The following is a 20,459-nucleotide window of genomic DNA, read 5'->3' as shown; positions in this document are numbered from 1 at the left end:
CACATGATGGTGAGCTACCTGTGCAGTGTCGAGTTCTCTAAGTTGCCAGGCTACATGATGGTGAGCTACCTGTGGCGGGTTGCCTGTAAGTGCTGCATGGTGGTAAGTTGTTTGTAAGGTGCCAAGCTACACGATGGTGAGCTGTCTGTGACAAGCTGCTTGTAACTGCCAAGTTGTCTGTAAGTGCCAAGCGTCATAATGTCATTGGAGGGCCAAATCCGCACTCATTAGTGTGTTACAATTTACAATCTCCATTTATCTAATGTTTTTAGACCCTATATGCTTGAGAACATCTTGAGAAAAGACAACATCATTTATAAAATGTATGTATTTTTCTTAGAATGTTTAGAATCGAAATATTTTTAATTTTCTCTCAGTTTTTTATTTTAATTGATGTTTGTCGTCATTGCTGATTTCTCAAAAATTCAAAAATTGCTTCCACGTCAAAGCCACACCAACGTTTTCAGGAATCAGTGATGAATATGCTGTTTGATAGGGCAATTCCAACAAATTTTCAGAAATCACTAAATAATCAATTCTTAAAATCGGGCCTGGATGAAGAATCACCATTTTCAATGGTTCCTTAATTTCCAGCAGATTTCAATTTTCATAGATAACATGGCATCAAACGTCTACAATGAAGACGGTGATCCAGTGAAAGAAATTACTTTTGAGAATCACTGCCAAACAAATTCATTGCCAATTTCTCAAAAATCAATTTACCTGATAGGAATGGTTTCCAATGTCTCAGAAATGAGATTACATGATAGGAATGGTAACAAACAGCAAAAATTGTTGATTTTTAAAATATCACCAATTTCAAAAATCAACAATTTATGAGAAATGAACAAGGAGGAATTCTTGCCAATCTTGACCAAAGCACGAGCCACCGGTTGCTTATATCTGTGAAAGTGAAGGAACAAAGGAGAAGCCTCCTGCAATCAACATAACGGCATTTACAAATTTATACTCTTTAAAAAGTATGAATAGTCATAAAAATATTTTTGGAATTTTATAAGGGCAAAATTTATTCTTCTATATTTAAATTTATTGATAAAAAATAAGGGCAAATAGGACAGTTGGTTATTGATATTAAATGAGTTAAAAATAGGTATTTTTAAGATTTTCAATTCATTCAATTCTCTCTCATTAAATGTAACATTTAAGTTATTAATTTGCATTCACCTTCATTGAATCATATATTTAAGGGGTTTTTGTTTTTTTTTTTCATCATTAAATTCTATAATTAAATCTAGAATAATAAATTAATAATTTTAGTAATATAAAAACTTATACTTTTAATATCTACCTAGAAAAAAATAGTGTTTTCATCTAGGTGTGGTGGTAAGAAATTAAACCATTTGGGTCAAATGGGCAAATCCATATTGTCACAATTAAATAATAAAATTTGACATATTAAACAATAATAAGTATAATTAACAATGCTTTAAAAACTAACCCAGAGGTCAACCCGCTTTTGCCTTTGGGTCACAAGTCATCGGTTCGACTATCAAGGTCAAACGAGTCAAACCACTCTACATCAACACTATGTGTGTATACAAGTGCATATTTTATCAATAAATAGTATAATTAGTGAAGGGGCCTGCTTCGCAGGGGCTAGAATGGAATTTGTCAACCTGTCGACCCATCGACCTGGTCTTTGGCAAAAAATCCTTGAATGGGTCAATAACCCATTGACTTAAGCAATCGAATTATTGACCCGTTGACCTGTTCAATGGTTTTTGACTGTTTTTTATTTTTTTTAATTGATCATCTAGGCAACCGATTCCATTTTATCCTAATCTCAGTCCCTATCAAAAAATTGTTGAATCGGTCAATGATCCATTGACCCGAGCGATTGAACTGTTGACCCGTTCAATGGTTTTTGGTCTTTTTTTATTTTTTAATTTTTATTATCAGAACGGGCCATCCGTTCGAACTGAACAGTCGAACCGTTGACCAAAAAACTGATGGCCAGAATGGTTCCATTTTTAGGTCGTATAAGTCACAAGATCGAATGACATAACACGTATGGTAATGCTTAGTGGACCTCACACACTCAATTTTTTGCGTGTAATTTTTGTTGTCAGAATGGGTAGTCCTTTTTTTTTAATTGGAAATTGTCCAAGCAACCAATTCCATTTTACCTCAATCCTGGTCCCTAGCCAAAAACCATTGAATCGGTTAACGACCCATTGACCTGAGTGGTTGAACCATCAACCCATTAACCCATTCAATGCTTTTTGGCTATTTATTTTATTTTTTAATTTTTGTTATCAGAACGGGTCGTTCGTTCGAAACGGACGGTAGCATTATTTGGTCACTTAGGCCCAACAAAAATCAAGCAAGTAGGAAAGTGTTGTACATAAGAGATTCCTGCAATCAGCATTCGGAAACAAAATCATCATGGCTGATCCTTGATTGATGATGAAATCATCCTTCAACGTGGCGTCTTTTCTTGGATGAACCAAAGAGAGAGGAATGACTCCGAATCTCTTGCCCACGCCTACCCACAGTACAATACGTCCCATGAATTTTGAACATTTCTCCCTGTATAATACTATGTAGAGGACGAAATGTTCTCCATTTATGGCTGTGATTAATGTGATTAAAATTCTCGTGGTCAGGAGATTCGAATTCGAGAGGAATTGAGATTTTCTCCTCACAAAAAGCACCTAACACCAACCTCACAACCCTGTTCCACCATGAATTACATCTCCGAAATATTCCCGATATGTGGTTGAAGCGTATTGTGAGGTTGGTGTGAGGAGTGATCTGTGTAGGAGCATGTATGTACTCAAGAGAGAGGTGCCAGCTAGACCTGTTCATGGGCCGAGTAGCCCATCTCGGCCTGCACCTTTGTCGGGCTTGATCATGTAATTAGGTCCGCGGGCCTGACCTCGGGCCTAACACAGTAAGCCCGACTGTGTTATGGGTCAGGCTCGGGATTTGCCAAAAAAGCCCGACGCGGCCCGATTCAGCATTATATATTTTATAAAATACATAATATGTATTTTATATATTATATAAAATATATAATTAATATAATATTTATTAAAAAATATATATATTTATAATTTAATATATATATATATATATATTTTGTTTATTTTTATAAATTCTCTCTCACTCTTTCTCTCTATTCAACCACTTCAGCAATAGTAACAACATGGGATAAATTCCGGGCTCTTTATGAGGGCTGAGCTCAGGCCCAAGTTGTAAGTCCGATAGTCAGGTTGGGCTCGGGCTCGGGCCTTAGAAAAATCTATTAATAGAGAGTGAAAGCCTGACTCAAGCCCAGTCCAGCCCGGCCCGGCCCATAAACAGGTCTAGTGCCAGCCGGGGTACGTTGTATTTTAATAAATACTGGGTTTTACCTATTGGCATGCAACATTTGAGATGACCATTCATTAATAATAATAAATTATAATAAAGAATTAAAGAAGTTGGGCCAACTTTGGATCCAGGGATTATTAATTTCTCCAACGTTGGACCTACGATTGTATAACAACCACAAGATACCGAACCACGAGGAAACGATGGGAGAGAACAGAGAATGGAGCGTGGCATCGCCATGGCCATTGCAGGTTTATTTTGCGGAGAAATACGGATTTGCTTAATGCAGATTTCTTTTGTATGCTGCGGACCTATAAACATTCAAAAGGATCATAACCCATATTCTATTTATTAATCCTCGCCTGTGAATTGACATCAATTTTGAGTTAAAATTTACCTCAATAGTATTTTGAGCCTACAAATTCTAATTTTAGGCTGATTGGTCATTTTCCCATTTAATTTGGAGTATACAATTACTATTTTACTCCATTATTGACGGTCCAAGCTGTTGAATCCGAACAGCCAAACTAGGAATCAATCAATCGACGAGGGAAAGATTTTAATTCCAACCTAATTATGTCCCATTCATTTGGAGGTGAATCCTCCCTCGTCCATGGGGGATGGGGATGGGGCCCAATGGGCCATGGCATCCGGCCGGCTGCCCAAAGAGAGAGAATAAGGATCACAAAATTCGTATAAGATATTTATATGCCCACTACTTGCTTTGGAAATGGAAGACATTATTTATTTATGAAAGAACAGCAGTGGAGTGAAAGCCGGATGGAGAGTCCATATCAATGATGCAAGTTTATATGATGTATATATATATATATATATATGGATGTTTTCTGTTAATCGTATATATATACATCATAAATCATATCAACAGTTTGGGAATTAATGGATGTCTTCCGTTCTTAGTTATGAGACAGTGGGGTAAACAAAACAAGGTATTAGATGACAAAATTTTCACATGGATTGATGCGTTGAATAATGGGCATAAGACGGCAGCCCATGCATGCATCATGATGTATATGACGTATATCGGTGTCCGTCCGTCGCTCCATCCACCGTGTTGATGGGGTCCATCGGGATAAATAGATATCATCAAGTTTCAAGTCGTGTCATTACAACTACAACGACATAACATGTATATCATTATCATCTTCAATCCTTTCTGCGTGAAACCGACCAAATGGAAATGGTTAGAGTATATGATAGGCTTTCAGATACTAAATTCACCCCGCATATGGCTAGTTGTTGGCTTTGTAATTCTCTGTCTGACTACATGGAAATGAAAATGAAATTAAAATCCTAATGCAATCTGAAATTTCACATGTGGCATTGAGATAGAATGCAGATTTATTCTATATATCCAACATAATCATATTATTTAATTGAACATGATTTTTAATAGGATCCAATGGTGTTAAATCTACCTGATTAGCCTACGCAAGTTCAAGTGTCCAAATCAGAGATAATGAGATGAATATTGAATGGGGGCATCGGAATATCGGATCATGTTGATATAGTACAAAAAACTATATCCACAATTCAAACAGATGAAATGTATTTATTTGTTAGGCAAGCAAACATAATGTGGTATAGTACAAAAAACTTTTTGACGCGCATGCCTCCTCTTACCGTTACTAGTTGGGCTGGGCCCCAACGTGGAGTACGTGGAGTGTGGTTGGAGGGCCTCTTACTTTTTTACCCCGGCCCACCAACCCTATATCAGTCCACAGGATAAAAGATTTCTTGCATCTGTTGGGGTGGGTGGGGAACATACGTCGTATCTAATTCTACAATTTTTGTTCAAAAATCAATGAACGATTCACTCTCCTCATCCTTTGTTTACAGAGAAAAAAAAAATTATTTAAATTTGGACGTGGAAAGCCTCGTTTCGTTAAACAGCGGTGGAATTTTCGAGAACTTAAAAGGGAAGGAATTCGGAATTCCTAGTATTTGAGATTTTGAGTGAGAAGAATCCACACGATGAGTTGATATTTTGATGCTAATGCCATCATATGTCCAACTGGCTTCACCTGAAACACAAATCCCACGGTAATAGATTTTTTTTTGGAGCCCCCACAAGATCCCCCCCCAAAAAAAAATTTTTTTTTTCTCCTGATTTCTATACTTCGAGATAATCCCTTAAGAAGGTTTTTGATGTAGCGTGATCCGGTCACTCCTAGCTGACACTTGTGTGGTTCCTGAGAGGCACCTGGAATGAGAGGGAAGAAGAAGAACTCCTGGGGGTTTGCCCGGTGGGAACACTCCGATGATTAAGTCAGTATTTCGTGCAAGAAGCAAAGGAAAAACGAAAACTAAGAGTGAAGATTGCGCAGGTGATTCGAAGATACCTTGTTCCTTGAGAATAAACCCCTTATAACTGAATTCCGTTGCTTCAGGCCCTCTGCTTCTGACAGGGCAGGTATAACCGCCACTGTCAGTCTGCCACAACCGTTACTGGCAAGGCTGAGGTGGCACGCGTGGGGCCGTCGTTGTAGGGTACGTGCCTGTCAGGTGTGAGACACCTTTCTAAAGGTGACAAGCGCGGTGCTTTCTGACGAGGGACATGTTTTCTATCCACAGATTCGTCGGGTACGACGGTCGAGCAAGAAGCCTTCCTGCAGCATGCTGAGCTACCCTTCCGCGAATTACCTTGAGTCGGGTTGTCCCTTGAGTGATGAGTTGTTCGTAGCAAGTTATGCCAAGCTGGCTGACCCGAGGTGTCCATGCCTAGGGGTGTCTAGAGATGGATTGGCGTGTTCCTGTCTAGGAGTGACCTGAGGTCCATTAGGAGGAGCTCAGGCATCAAGAGAGGTCAAGGCACCCCGAACTCGGGGTGCCCCGAAGTGCCTTAACCTCGGAGATGAGGTGCGAGTGAGGCGGCTTCCGGCGAGTGGTTTATCCACCCAATTGCTGAGCTGAACTCGGTGGGACCTTCCCTCCAAGTTGTGGTCACGTCCGTTGTGCAGTCATGCTGAGTCACTGTTTGAGCAAGGTCACGCCCACGTGTACCCGTACTGTGAGGTTAGGCCAAATCACCCCCCATCAATTGCCCCCCACTCCCTGCGCTAGCAGCGATGACCCAGCGCGGGGAGGTCATGACACACCGGGTGGATTTGGCGTTGGTCTTCATGCCGCTTTGTCGCGCGCTCCATCCAGTTGGACTAGTCTAGGTCCCGGTTTGACCAAAAAAGACTCGAGTCATGTCTGAGTTACGTGCAGATCTCACGCGATTCGGACTTCGTGGATGTCAAAAATCCGCTAAACCGTTTTCGCCTCGAGGAACCCGCAACTATGGCTATAAATAGGGGAACCCTTGGCCATTTTCTTCACCACAAAGCTCTCGTCGATAGTGTTTGAGCTCGCGTCGGAGGTCTCTTAGCTCGGGTCTTCCAGTTCGTCCTGTTCTCCCAGTTCGGTTGCGTTTCTTTTGGTGAGTCCTCCCAAGCTTCCTTCCCCTTTTCAATTTGTTTCTTTGCTTTAGTTCGCTATGCCATCTATTGTAGACAGCCTTATTGACGAGCCCGAGGTGGGTACCTCGGCTCAGGGTGGCTCCTCTACTGTTCAGCCCGAGGTGGGTACCTTCTATAATGACTTCGAAGAGACTTCAGGACCTCATACAAAGGTTCCACCTCCCTAAGGAATACTCATATGGTCTTCCCACCGGCAACTTCCCATGGGAGCACGGTCCTGACGAGATCGTGATCTTCAAGGAGCAATTGATAGCTGGGCTCCGATTTCCTCTTCACCCTTTTATCATTGAGGTGTTGGTACACTTTAACATCACCCTCGACCAACTCCACCCAAACTCCATATGGAATGTGGTGGGATCCATCTCTCTTTGCTTTGATCGTTCCCTCTCCATAGATTTAGACGTTCTCAACACAATTTTGACCATAAAGAAGAGCGCTTCAGGCGCTCTCCCCTGGCACAGGCGATCCTACTACCTGTCCCCCCGCCTGGGTTTCAAACTCATGCACAAGCTCTCGAGCAAGAAGGTGCTCCAGTCACTGACTCAGCTCGGGTTGAATTATAAAGACTTCACTTCTGAGGAGAATCTCGTCCAGGCGAGCTTGAGCCCGGGTAGGTCCTCCTTCACTTCATCTTTCTGTTTATATGTTTACTTTGGGTTGCTGATGTCGGGTTTTGCTACAGGCCCCATGGAGGCGAAGAGAATAGACAACCAGAAGCTCTTCCGCCAGATGAAGAGAAAGAAACGCGTAGCCAAGAAGGCGTGCATTGAGTCCCCATGAGCTTCAGCCGAGCCCCAACCTACGCAGACTTCAGCCTCGGGGCCCGAGGTGGTAGCCGCACCTGTCGTTGACTTGGAAGAAGGGGTCGTGCCTAAGGGGCCCGAGGTGTTAGTGGAACCTGCCATTAGGCCCACTGAGCCTACTACCAAGCCCACCGATCTTGTTGGTGAAAGCATTTCCGAGGCCAATCCTACTGCTTCTAGGGCTCATCCTGTCGAAGCTGCCGCCGAGGCCTCTAAGAGTTCCACTCATGATGTGGAGATGACGGCTTCCAGCTCGGAGGGTTAGGGGAGCCAAACCGTCCTGAACCCCCAGTGCAGCCTGAAGAAGAGCAAGCTGGTTGCATACCTGGGGGAGGTCAGCGAGTATGCCGAACTCACTCCTGGTCAGCTCGGCACCCGAGCTGCCACTCATACTATGGAAGCTGAGAAGTCATTTCGCGCATCCCATACTAAGTTGAGGGTAGCTCTCTGTCAAGTCCACCGCCTGGAGAGTGACGCCTCAGCTCAGAAGAGCTTCATCGAGGTGTTAATGGCAGAGAAGGGGGAGGTGGCCTGAGACAAAGACAAGTTGGGGGCCGAGGTGAATGGCCTCAAGGTCGGTCAGGAGGCCTTAGGGCTCGAGGTGAACGGCCTCAAGGCTGAGCGGGATGCCTTGAAGATCGAGGTGCAAGGCCTCAAGGAGATGAATGGGAAGTTGGAACATGAAGTGGGGTACCTCCAGGAAGACATAAGAGAGAAGACTGCAATCTTCGAGGGTGCTCTCAAGGAGGCCAAGACTCAGGCCATCATTGACTACATCAACTCTTCAAGGTTTGATGACGTGTTGATGGAGGCCTACCGTAAGGGCTTCAAGCTTAGTCGATGGCTGATCAGGCACTCTACCCCGACCTAGATACGAGCGCCATCACCACTTCACGGATCACTGATGACATCGTGTGTCAGTTAAAAGATGATCCAAATTATGAAGATGAGGGCGTCGAAGATGAAGCAGAGGATGCTGGCCTAGTTACTGCCCCCGAGGAGGTCCCTAACAGAGTCAACAAGCCTCCGAAGTAGTTTGCTCCCGGTATTTGCAAACTTAATCTCCCTTGTAATCAAGACGTTTTTAATGAAATTTATGTGCCAAACTTCCTGTAATGAAGAGATTTTTTCTTTCTTTATGCCAAGAGTTTGTGCATTTTATCTTGTCGGAGTGGTCATTCACCCCGAGCTATTAATTTATCGAATTGAACTTCTGAAGTGGGAGTTCCTTAACGGCCATCGCGGCCTTGAGCTGTTTAGTAGGAGTAGCCTTGTGTATGCCGAGGTGAGGGACATAGTAGGGCTCATGCCCGACCTGTTTGCACCCGAGGTAGTTTGCTGTTAGTTGTCCTTACGGGTTTAACTCTTCGCATGCCAGGGCGGGCTATTTGTTGTAAGGTTCGTGCCCGAGCCGCCTGCACCTCAAGTGCTGCAAGTATTTAGTTCATGCTGATAGGGTAACTTAGTTTTGTATGCTGCCAAGGTTTCTTCATTAGCTTGGCGTTTCAGCCCTTAGGTTGGAGGAACGGCTCGTGGCTCACTCTCGGAGTCTATCTATGCCATAGAGGCGACTGGGTCCTGTTGTGCCGAGGTCATATTAGCTCGGTATTCTGGCCCTTAGGCTTTGGGAGTGGCTCGTGGCCTACTCAATTCTTATAGATAGTATTGCCTTAGGTTGACAATATTCCATGCCCGAGGTACTTGTTTCCCTTCGAGGGTCTCGAGCTCATAAGTCCTTCCCCGAGCACCCGCTTCACTCGGTAGGGACCTTCCCAGTTGGACTCGAGTTTGCCAGTGCCAGGCTCAGGTACTGTAACTTTACGAACGTCCAGGTTGTCAATGCGGAGATTTCACTTCTTGACCCTGGCGTTATAGTACCGAACTACTCTCTACTGGTAGGCTGTTGTCATGATGTACATGAGGTCCCTTACTTCGTCGAGTAGATCGATGTTGGTAGTAGCTCATCTTTGTTTGTCTGATCACTGTATGTCTCTAATCGTAGTGTAGGCACTTCGATCTCTGCGGGAATCACTGCTTCGGTGCCGTAGGTGAGATTGAAGGGTGTTTCTCCCATAGCGGTCTTCTCCGTGGTCCGGTATGCCCATAGAACACTGGGTAGTTCATCTGCCCACAATCCTTTAGCCCGGCCGAACCGTGCCTTTAATCCACGGAGGATGACTTTGTTTGTAACTTCTGCCTGACTATTTTCTTGAGGGTGTGCAACTGAAGTAAAGTTCTGTCGGATTCCCATGTCTCGACACCAGTCTTGAAATTTGATGTCTTCGAACTGCTTGCCGTTGTCGGAAATCAATACCCGAGGTAATCCAAAGCGACACACGATGTTCTTCCAAAAGGAGTTTTGAACATTTCGGGTTGTGATCGTCACAAGGGGTTCGACTTCTACCCACTTGCTAAAATAGTTCACTGCTACTACTAAGAACTTCCTTCCACCTGTTGCTAACGGGAATGGCCCGAGTAGATCGATGCCCCACTATGCAAAGGGCCACGGGCTGGTGAGATACTTGAGGTTGGTGGTGAATATTGGCATGCCTCTGGCATTTGTCACATTTTCTAACGAGTTTAATGGCGTTTTCCTTCATTGTTGGCCAATAATACCCTTGTCGAAGTGCCTTTTGGGCGAGGGCCCTACCCCCCAAGTGTTCGCCGCATAATCCCTCATGAGTGTCGCGGAGTATGAGCTCGGCTTTGGTAGGTTGCAAGCAACGCAGATAGGGGGGCGTGTAGGATCTCATGTACAACTGTTCATCTATCATGACGTATTTGGCTGCCTAGCATTGCACCCTTCTGGCTGCATTGTGATCTGTAGGGAGGGTCCTCTTTAGCAGGAAGCTCATGAGTGGGTCAATACAGCTCGGCTCTGCTTGAACGACAGGAGCAACCTCCTCTACCCCCCCGAGAATGCTAAGCCAAGGCAAGTCCTCTATGTACTCGGTCCTCATGGTGATGTTGCTGGCGCTGGCTAGTCTAGATAGGGCATCGGCCTCAGCGTTCTCTGACCTTGGTATTTGCCTGATGAAATGTGATTGGAAGTTGAGCAGGGCCTCTCTGACTTTGGTCAAGTAGGCAATCATGGTTGGCTCGTGAGCTTCGTACACGCCAGTGACCTGGTTGACCACGGGCTGGGAGTCGCTGTAGATAATGATGTGCTTGGCTTTTACTTCTCTGGCTAAGGCTAGTCCAGCTATCAACGCATCGTACTCTGCTTCATTGTTGGATGCCGCGAACTCGAAGCGTAGCGTGTACTCCAGTTTTGTACCGCTTGGGCGGTGCAGAACTATTTTGGCATTGCTGCCCTGTTGGTTCGAGGAGCCCTGTACATGAAGGATCCATGGCTCCTCATCCCAGCTCGCACTTGGCCTAGCTATGAGAGATGCCACATTGGCTGCTACCTTACGGGGCTTGGATTGAACCGGCTTGGGAGCTTCGATCTCACCCGAACTAGAGACCTCGTGCTCAACCGGCCTAGGAACCTCAAAGCTGAATGTGCACTCGGCAATGAAATCTGCTAAGGTTTGAGCCTTAATGGCAGTTCATGGCTTGTACTGGAGATCATACTCGCTAAGCTCAATGACCCACTTCGTCAACCGACTAGAGACCTCGGGCTTAAGTAAGACTTGCCTCAGAGCTTTGTCGGTGAGGACGATGACCGTATGAGCTTGGAAGTACGAGCGGAGCTTCCGAGCTGCGATTATCAGTGCGTATGCTAGCTTTTCCATCTCCGGGTATCTCGTCTTTGCTCCCTGCAATACTTTACTAACAAAGTACATGGGTCATTGAACCCGGTCTACTTCATTTTTTATTACCAAACTGACTACTTCGTTGCTCGCCAAGAGGTACAGTTCTAAAACATGGCCCTCCTTGGGCCGGGTTAATGTTGGCACACTAGCGAGGTATTTCTTGAGCTCGTCAAATGCGAGCTGGCAGTCTTGGGTCCACTCGAACCCTTTGCTCTTAATTGCCTTAAAGAACGGCAAACAGCGGTTCACCGATTTGGACATGAAGCGGTTCACCGATTTGGACATGAAGCGGTTCAAGGCGACTATGTGGCCATTCAACCTCTGAACCTCCTTCAACTTTCGGGGTGGTCTCATATCTAAAATGGCCTTAATCTTATCCGGGTTGGTCTCAATGTCGTGCCGGTTAACGATGTATCCTAGGAACTTGCCCGAGGTCACACCGAATACAAACTTGTTTGGGTTCAGTCTCATATTAAACTTACGTAGAATTTCAAAAACAGAATGCAAATATTGTATTAATTCATGTGAGAATTGAGTTTTGACGACCATGTCAACTACATAGCATTCTACTTTTCTGCTGATTAACGATGCAAACAATTTATTTACAAGCTTTTGAAAGGTTGCCCCTGCGTTTTTCAACTCGAAGGGCATAACCTTGTAATAGTATAGGCAGAACTCCGTGATGAAGGCATTCTTTTCTTCGTCCGTTGAGTCCATCTCGATTCGGTGTAGTCGACGCACATGCGCCACTTGCCATTAGCCTTCTTTACCAGGATGGGGTTGGCTACCCAGCTCGGGTAATGGACTTCTCTTATGAAGTCAGCTGCAAGGAGCTTCTCGACCTCCTCATCGATTGCTTTCTAGTGCTCCAAGGCTAGGTTGCAATTTTTTTTTGGTCTAACGGGCCTAACTACAGGATCAGTATTCAGCTTGTGAGTTATGAGTTTGGGGTCTATACCGGGCATCTTTGCCGCGGACCATGCAAAAATATCTAAATTTTGAAGTAAGAAACTTACCAGTTTTGATCGTAGAGGTTTCTGGACGGAAGCGCCGATCTGAAGCGTCCGAGCTGGTCTTCTACTGAGGTCGGGACTGCGACTGTTTCTTCTATGGGCACGGCTTGTTCTTCGCCTTGCTCCATAGGCCGCTCCAGCTCGAGGTCATCGACCACCTTTGTTTTTCCCTTCAGGGTGGCATCGTAGCACTTGCAGGACTCAAGCTAGTTGCCCCACGCTACCCCCACACCGAAGTCTGTTGGAAACTTCATAGCCAAATGGTAAGTGGAGACCACCGCCCGTAGGACTTGGGTGACCGGTCGACCTATTATGGCATTGTAGGGGGAGGGGGTCGTGACCACCAGGAAGTCGTGTTTGAATCTGACCACACAAGGCCATGTGCCGACTTTCACAAGTACTGTTATTTTCCCAAGGGGTCAAACTTCTCCACTGAAGCCCACCAAAGGAGTGTCTGTAGGCTTCAGGTCGCCTCTCTACAACTGAAGCTGGTCAAACACGGCTTAAAAGAGGATGTCGGCTAAGCTGCCTGAGTCGACGAGTACGCGCCTGACCTTGAAGTCGTTGATTCTTAGCTTTATTACGAGTGCGTCATCGTGGGGATAGTGGACCCCTCGCGCGTCATCTTCCGTGAAGAAAATTGGCTCTTCTGCTCTCAGTCGCTTTGGGGGGTTTTGCTCCTCCCGGGTGGCCTCATGAACTGACGTCCAATCTGCTGCTGAAGTGCAACACGCAATGATCGAACATCCCACTATCATGTGGATGGTCCCTCGAACTAGCCTCTCTTCCGGAGGCTACCTCTACGGTTGTTTGGTCGGCCTGCTGTTGGACTCGGGAGCATCCTTACCGTGCTCCCCTTGCCGACCTGTTTTATTACTATTGTTATTATTATTTTGTACAAAGTTTCTCAAATATCCGCGACGGATGAACTCCTCTATCTCGTCGTGGAGGTTTTTATAACTCTTGGTACTGTGACCGTGATCTTTGTGAAAACTGCAATATAGACTCTTATTTCTTTCATTGTGATTTCCCCTCAGACGGAGTGGCCACTTCACGTACGGGGCGTCCTTGATCGCCATCAGGATTTTGGCCCCCTTCGCGTTCAGTGGGGTGTAATCAGCTCGGTCCACTACAGGAGTTCAGAATAATTGACCCGGCTTTGCCCCCTGAACTGTATCCTTTTTCTTTCGGTTGTCCCCTTGATTGGAAGGCTCTCCTTCCCTCTTTCTTTTTTTGAGCGTGCCCTCGCCCTTCTGGTTGATCTCCTCTTCGGTGGCTATGAACCTGTCCGCGAGCTTCAGAAACTCGGTTATGGTCGCTGGCTGGTTGATGACCATGTGCCATTTGAACTCTGTGTGTGTCACATCTTTCTTGGCTACTGCAAGGCGTACGGCGGGGTCTAGGCGCGGTATCTGCATACAAGCATCGTTGAACCGCTTGATATAGCCCCGGATGGACTCTCCCTCTCTTTGCACTATGTTGAGGAGGTTTTCTTTAGTTCGTGGGCACCGTTTGCTTGTGATGAAGTGGGACGTGAAGGTTTGTGCAAACTGCACCCAACTTCTTATCGACCTAGGTGCCAAGTTTCGGTACCACGTGCGGGCTGCTCCCCTAAAAGTAGTGGAGAAGGCCACTCGCATGCACGACTCATTGGCTCTTGCCAGGTGCATCTACGTGATCATTTGGGTTAAACGACCCGTCATACTTGTCAAGAGGGGGGAGCTTGAAGTCTTTGGAAATTGGGACTACCAGGAGGTCGGAAGAAAAGGGGGATGGAACTAAGAGGAGGGGAGCTTTGACTTCGGCCGAGCTTACCTCTTCTTTCACCCCGAGCTCGGGCAAATCGCGGGTGACAGATCGGCGAGCTCGGCGACAGTGCCTCTGCTTCTTGGTGGGCTCGGCGTTCGTGTTGCTCACCTTTGCGTTGTCCGAAATGGTTTGTGCAGGAAGTAGCTCGGTCTACTGGTGATGGCTACGGATAGAGGGATCCTACTTGGAGTCTGTTGCCAGGATCTCGAACCGGTTCTCAAGGAGTGGGGTTTCAAACTTTGACTTCCGAGGTGATGTAGACCTGGGGAGCTGGGGTCCTCCCGACCTGTCCGCTCACGGCAAGTCTTGGGTAGTCGGTCTCTCTCGTCTCCCGCGGGGGGAGGCTTGGTTTTTTGGGAGGTTTTGGGGGGCCTCTCCTTGGCCAGAGGGGTACTCGTCCTGCTGAAGTTGAGGTTGAGGCAGTTGGGGGAACTACTACTGATACTGATACTGGGAGACCTGGTGCAGTACGTGTTGTTGATAGAGCTGAAGTTGCTGAAACTGTTGCCTTTGGGCCTGCATCGCCCGCATGCACTGCATCAAGTCCACCAGTTTGTTCAGGCTGGCTGCTGGGGGCACGACCGAAGGTTTGGCGAATGTCTCTCTGACTGTAGCAGGGAGTGGGGCGATGACAAGTGCCACTGTGAGAGGCACACTCAAGCTAGGCATTCCGTCCCTCGAGAGGGGGATGGTGAACTGTCCAATACAAACAGTTGGAAGCTGGGGTTGTTCCCTGGAGTTATCCATTTTCATCCTTCGTCCGACGTTGCTAGAAGAAGCCATGAGTGTTGAATTTTTTCAAGGAAAAAAAGAATTGTGAAAGTTTAGAGAGAAAGGCCTTTTGAAGTGTTTCCCACAGATGGCGCCAAATGATGTAGCGTGATTCAGTCACTCCTAGCTGGCACTCGCGTGGCTCCTGAGAGGCACCTAGAACGAGAGGGAAGAAGAAGAACTCCTGGGGGTTTGGCCGGTGGGAATACTTCGATGATTAAGTCAGTATTTCATGCAAGAAGCAAAGGGAAAACGAAGGCTAAGAGTGAAGATTGCGCATGTGATTCGAAGATACCTTGTTCCTTGAGAATACGCCCCTTATAACTGAATTCCGTTGCTTCAGGCCCTCTGCTTCTGATAGGGCAGGTATAACCGCCACTGTCAGTCTGCCACAGCCGTTACTGGCAAGGCTGAGGTGGCACACGTTGGGCCGTCGTTGCAGGGTGCATGCCTGTCAGGTGCAAGACACCATTTTGAAGGTGACAGGCGTAGTGCTTTCTGATGAGGGGTATGTATGTTGTCCACAGATTTGTCGGGTACGATGGTCGAGCAGGAAGCCTTCCTGTAGTATGCTGAGCTACCCTTCCGCGAATTACCCTGAGCTTGGTTGTCCCTTGAGTGACGAGCTGTCCGTAGCATGTTATGCTGAGCTGGCTGACCCGAGGTGTCCATGCCTCGAGCTGTCTAGAGATGGATCGGCGTGTTCCTGTCTGGGAGTGGCCCGAGGTCCATTGGGAGGAGCTCGGGCCTCAAGAGAGGTCAGGGTGCCCCGAACTCGGGCGCCCCGAAGTGCCTTAACCCCGGAGATGTGGTGCGAGTGAGGCGGCTTCCGGCGAGTGGTTTATCCGCCCAATTGCCGAGCTGAACTCAGTGCGACCTTCCCTTCGAGTTGTGGTCACATCTGTTGCACTGTCATGCTGAGTCACTGTTTGAGCAAGGTCACGCCCACGTGTACCCGTATTGTGAGGTCAGGCCAAATCACCCCCATCCGTTTCTTACTTTTTCTTGTTGATATTTTAATCATTTTATGGAAAAATACCACGGAAGTAACATTTTCCCACGTAGAGATGGCAACGGGGTGGGGCGGGCATGGGGAGCCGCTCTCCATCCCCATTTTCATTGGCCAGGCCGGACTTTCACCTACTATGAATGTAACATATTTAGGCCCGAGCCTGAGCCCAGAGCCTGAAACACTTGGAGTGAATGGGGAGAAAAAGAGTAACCTGATGGTGTTATCTATTTGCCACCATCCGCTTTTGGTGATGAAAATGCCGCCAGAGAGATGAATCTGCTTCGCCAATTGTCGGTCGCCGCTGTTGAGCCTGGAGTCATCAGCTCGCCGCCTCTGGTCATGTATATTAGTAAGGTATTCAGGTTCAGACTTGTTGGAGAATGGGAGATGGGGTGCTGCCTTGTCAGAGAGATGAATTTGCCACTTTACTTTGCTGGTCACCGCTCAGTCTCTCAACCCTTTGCCAGTCGCTGGTCATCACTCAGTCACTCAACTCTTCGCCAAGCATTGGTTGTCGCTCAGTGCTCAGTCACTCTTTCTAATCGAATGAAACAAGTTAGGGGGAGAGCATCAAGTGAAAATTAGGGATATAGAATAGAAAAAAAAATTATATATATATATATATATATATATATATATATATATATATATATATATATAAACCCGTCTGAGGCCGAGCTGTTGGGCTACCCAGCCCATGAATAAGCCTAAGTTATACCATCCCGTTCCCATTAATAGTTGTTGAATAACTTTCAATTATAATAAATTTATTAAGATTTTAAATATTTAGTTAAATAACTAAAAATTTTAAAAAACAATATATTTAACATAACTAGATTTTGAATAATTTAAATAGCAAAATTATGTATTAATAGTACTATAATTTTATGGATTATTAAATTCAACAAGTAATTAATATTTTAAAATTTAAATAATGATTTTATTTCAATAAATAAATAATATTGTAAATAACTAATTTCAGTTATACCAATTAATAATTCTACAAAGTAGCTTCCAAAAAAATAATTGTTTATTAATAATAATTTTAAAAACTTAATCATTATTTATTATATTTTTATCTATACTAAAATTAATATTTTTTTTTGTATTTTAGTAATTATTTATTGTTTTTTGTGATAATTATATTTTCAATAATTATGTATAAATCTATTTTTGTTTTGTTATTTAATAGAAAATTTTAAATAATTATTGGAGTTTAAAATACTGCTATTTAGCTTTTTAATTTTAATTCATTGTGTATTTTTGCTATAAATTTTTAATAATTATTAGACATTAAACTATTGTTCATGAGTTGGTTCAGCTCAATTGTAGGTTGTTTGGCCAACCAAATCAACTTGGTTAAATTGGAGGGTTTCTCACTCAGGTTATATCGGTTTGGGTCAATTTTTAGTTTGGTCGCTCAGTTCAAAAGATTTAAACTTAAAATATTAAGTTTAAATTAAAAAAAAATACAATGCCATTATTAAAAAAATAGATTTAAAAATTAAACTTACAATATAAAGTACTTTAGCCTAAGAAATATTAGAATTTTCCCACTTTCCTGTATTAAAAAATATATTTCAAATATAAAATATTAATATATATGTATGATTGGGTCGTTCGATTTTAGTCAGTTTACAAATGGCTAAACCAAAACTCATTTAACCTAGTTAGGTTGGGAAATTGTTGAACCAAAGCTGATTGAAAAACTAGAAATTGGGTTGGTTAGCTTCATTCGTTTTATTCGAAATGGCAACGGGGTGGGCCGGAGATGAGAAGCCTCTCCCCCATCCCCACTAATGGGGACAAAGTTAACCCCATCCCCATCTCTACGGGGATCCACACTCCCCAAGATTCTTTATAATCTCAACCATCATATTTTTGTTTTTTAAATTTAAAAAATAAAAATAAAATAATTAAAATTTATGATCCTATTAGAAAATAGTCAAACATATTTTTAAAATATTAACGTATAGGCGTATATGTACATATATAAATATATAAAAGTATGCGTATATATACACATATATTAGCAGGGATCCCATGGGCTGGGCACCGGAGCCCACATCTTTCCCCATACCTATTTCCACCAAAACTCAGTTTCGTTGTGATATCAATTCGATTGGAAATGAACCCGATTTTATCTAGTATCATTGTTAAATATTAAATATTGCTTTATAATTAATAATTACTCATTAATATTTCTTGACTATTAATACTGTTTTGTAAATAGTAATTAGTGATTATTACTTATTAATTAATAAATAAAACATATTATTAATTAATTATTGATCAATTTTTATGTTTAAGTTTTAATTAATAATAATTATTAGTAATTAATAATTAATTACTGATTATTAATTATAAAAAGAATAAATCGATTTGGTTATTGTATATTGATTAATAAGTAATATTTACTGATTAATTAATCAAATCATATTTTTTATTAATTTAGCATTTACTAAATTAATTACTGATTAATAAATACTGTTAATAAGTCCAGTATTGACTAAATTATTATTAATTTACTAAATTTAATATTAAACTTCCAAAAAATACACTAGTATTTACTGATTCTTAATTAATTATATAATAATGAATATAGATTTAGTAAATTCATTTACTAAATTATAATATTTAATATAAAGTATTAATCTACCAGAAATACTTTAGTATTTACTGATTATTAAATAATTAATTAACGATTAATATTAATTTATTATTTACTAAATTTATTACTGATTAATAAATACTGTTCACAAATCCGGTTTTGACTAAATTAGTATTATTTTAGTAAATTAAAATTTATTAATTAATACTGTTCACAATAAATTTCCATAATTTAACAATAACCTATCATATAATTAGTATAACTAAATACGATTATCGAATAAAATAGTAAAATTATAAAAAACGTGGATTATTCATTAGTTAATAATTAGTAATTAATTTATTAAATTATCATATTTAATATTTAATATTTAATATTAATTTAACAGATATACTTTTGTATAATTTATTATAATTACTGATTGTAATTAGTAAGTTATTGCTAAATAACCATTAGTTACCATAATTTATCATATAATAAATATAAACATTTAAATATATTAACCAAAATATATAAACTATTAATAATTAAATACATAATAAATATTAACAAAAGTAATGTTTGAATTTTACTAAAATTATGATAAATTTGTGGCAAATGTCCAAAAATATAAAAAATGTTGATTATAAAATAAAATAGTAAAGTTAAACATAGTAGAGTCTAATTAAATTATAATGTTTATTAATTAAAATTTCCACTAAGAAACTAATATTAAAAGTTAACACGCTTCTTGATAAAATTAATAAATATGAGTAAAAATGCTAAAATAATATTGTTAGTAATTTTTTATTTTTAATATTTATTAAACATAATAGGGTCAATGCAAGCCCAACCCTAATTTTCAAACCTCGAGCTTAGGCTTGGCCCAACCCAGGGTTGAGCTTGAGTGTACCAACCCAGGCCTAATTTGTGTCAAGGTTCAAAAAATTGTTACATATCGGGCCCTTCCTGATACGCCCCTACAGTGGTTGTATCGGGTCAGGGCTTGGTTCAGAGGGTAGCTAGGACTTAAACTGGTCCCTCTGAATGAAAATCGAAAAAATAAGTAGAAGTTAGAAAAAAAAGGGCCGATATTGGCCGATATGCCAAACTTTGAATCTTTGAGCTTAACCCAACATCTCGAGTTAGGCCTGCTAAGCTTTGTAGCCCAATTTTTTGGATAGAACAAATTGATAACATGTAGATATGTATATCATAAAATGTTGGGCGGCTCAAATTGGGTTGGGTCGGGTCTGACCACCCAAGACTTCAATTCATACCCAATCTAAGTTTAGGTTAGGCCTAAGTTTTTCAACCCAAGACTAACTTGAAGATTTAGAACTTAAGCCTAACTTGTGCGAAAGCTTTGATTGAACGGAATAGGGCTCAAATCGAATTCTTCCAAGTTGCACCCTTATCTCCTTTTGTTTTAAATTCTTTTGACATAGCCAATGCATGGGCCATGCTAATGGCATACGAAATGAAACAATCCGTTGTGTATAGTCAAAAATGGCACTATCAAATGCACCAATGTGGCAAAAAATGGATGGTCCGTTGCATCGTTGTCTAATTAAAAACTTTGGGAGAGTAGCCTCCTGTCGTAGAGGAACCGGCATCGCTGCTATGTGATAGACGTTGTTTGGGGGAGATGGGTTTTCCTTCAATTTCTATATTAGTCAATCTATGGGACAGGTCTTTTCTAGGGATGGCAATTTTCCCTATCCCCGGCGGGATTAATAAGAATCCCCTATCAGAGTCGGGGTCGGGGATTGGGATTGAAGTCCCTGCCCTGCCCCAACCCTGATTATGCATGTATATATATATATATATATATATATTATTTATATTATATATATAAAATGTATATTATTATATTATATAT

The sequence above is a fragment of the Nelumbo lutea genome, chromosome 5 (genome assembly GCF_056320005.1).
Source record: "Nelumbo lutea isolate HS-2025 chromosome 5, American lotus-T2T, whole genome shotgun sequence".
NCBI classification, from domain to species: Eukaryota; Viridiplantae; Streptophyta; class Magnoliopsida; order Proteales; family Nelumbonaceae; genus Nelumbo; species Nelumbo lutea.
The sequence above is the reverse complement of the archived record's forward strand: the minus strand, read 5'-3'. Positions refer to the sequence as shown.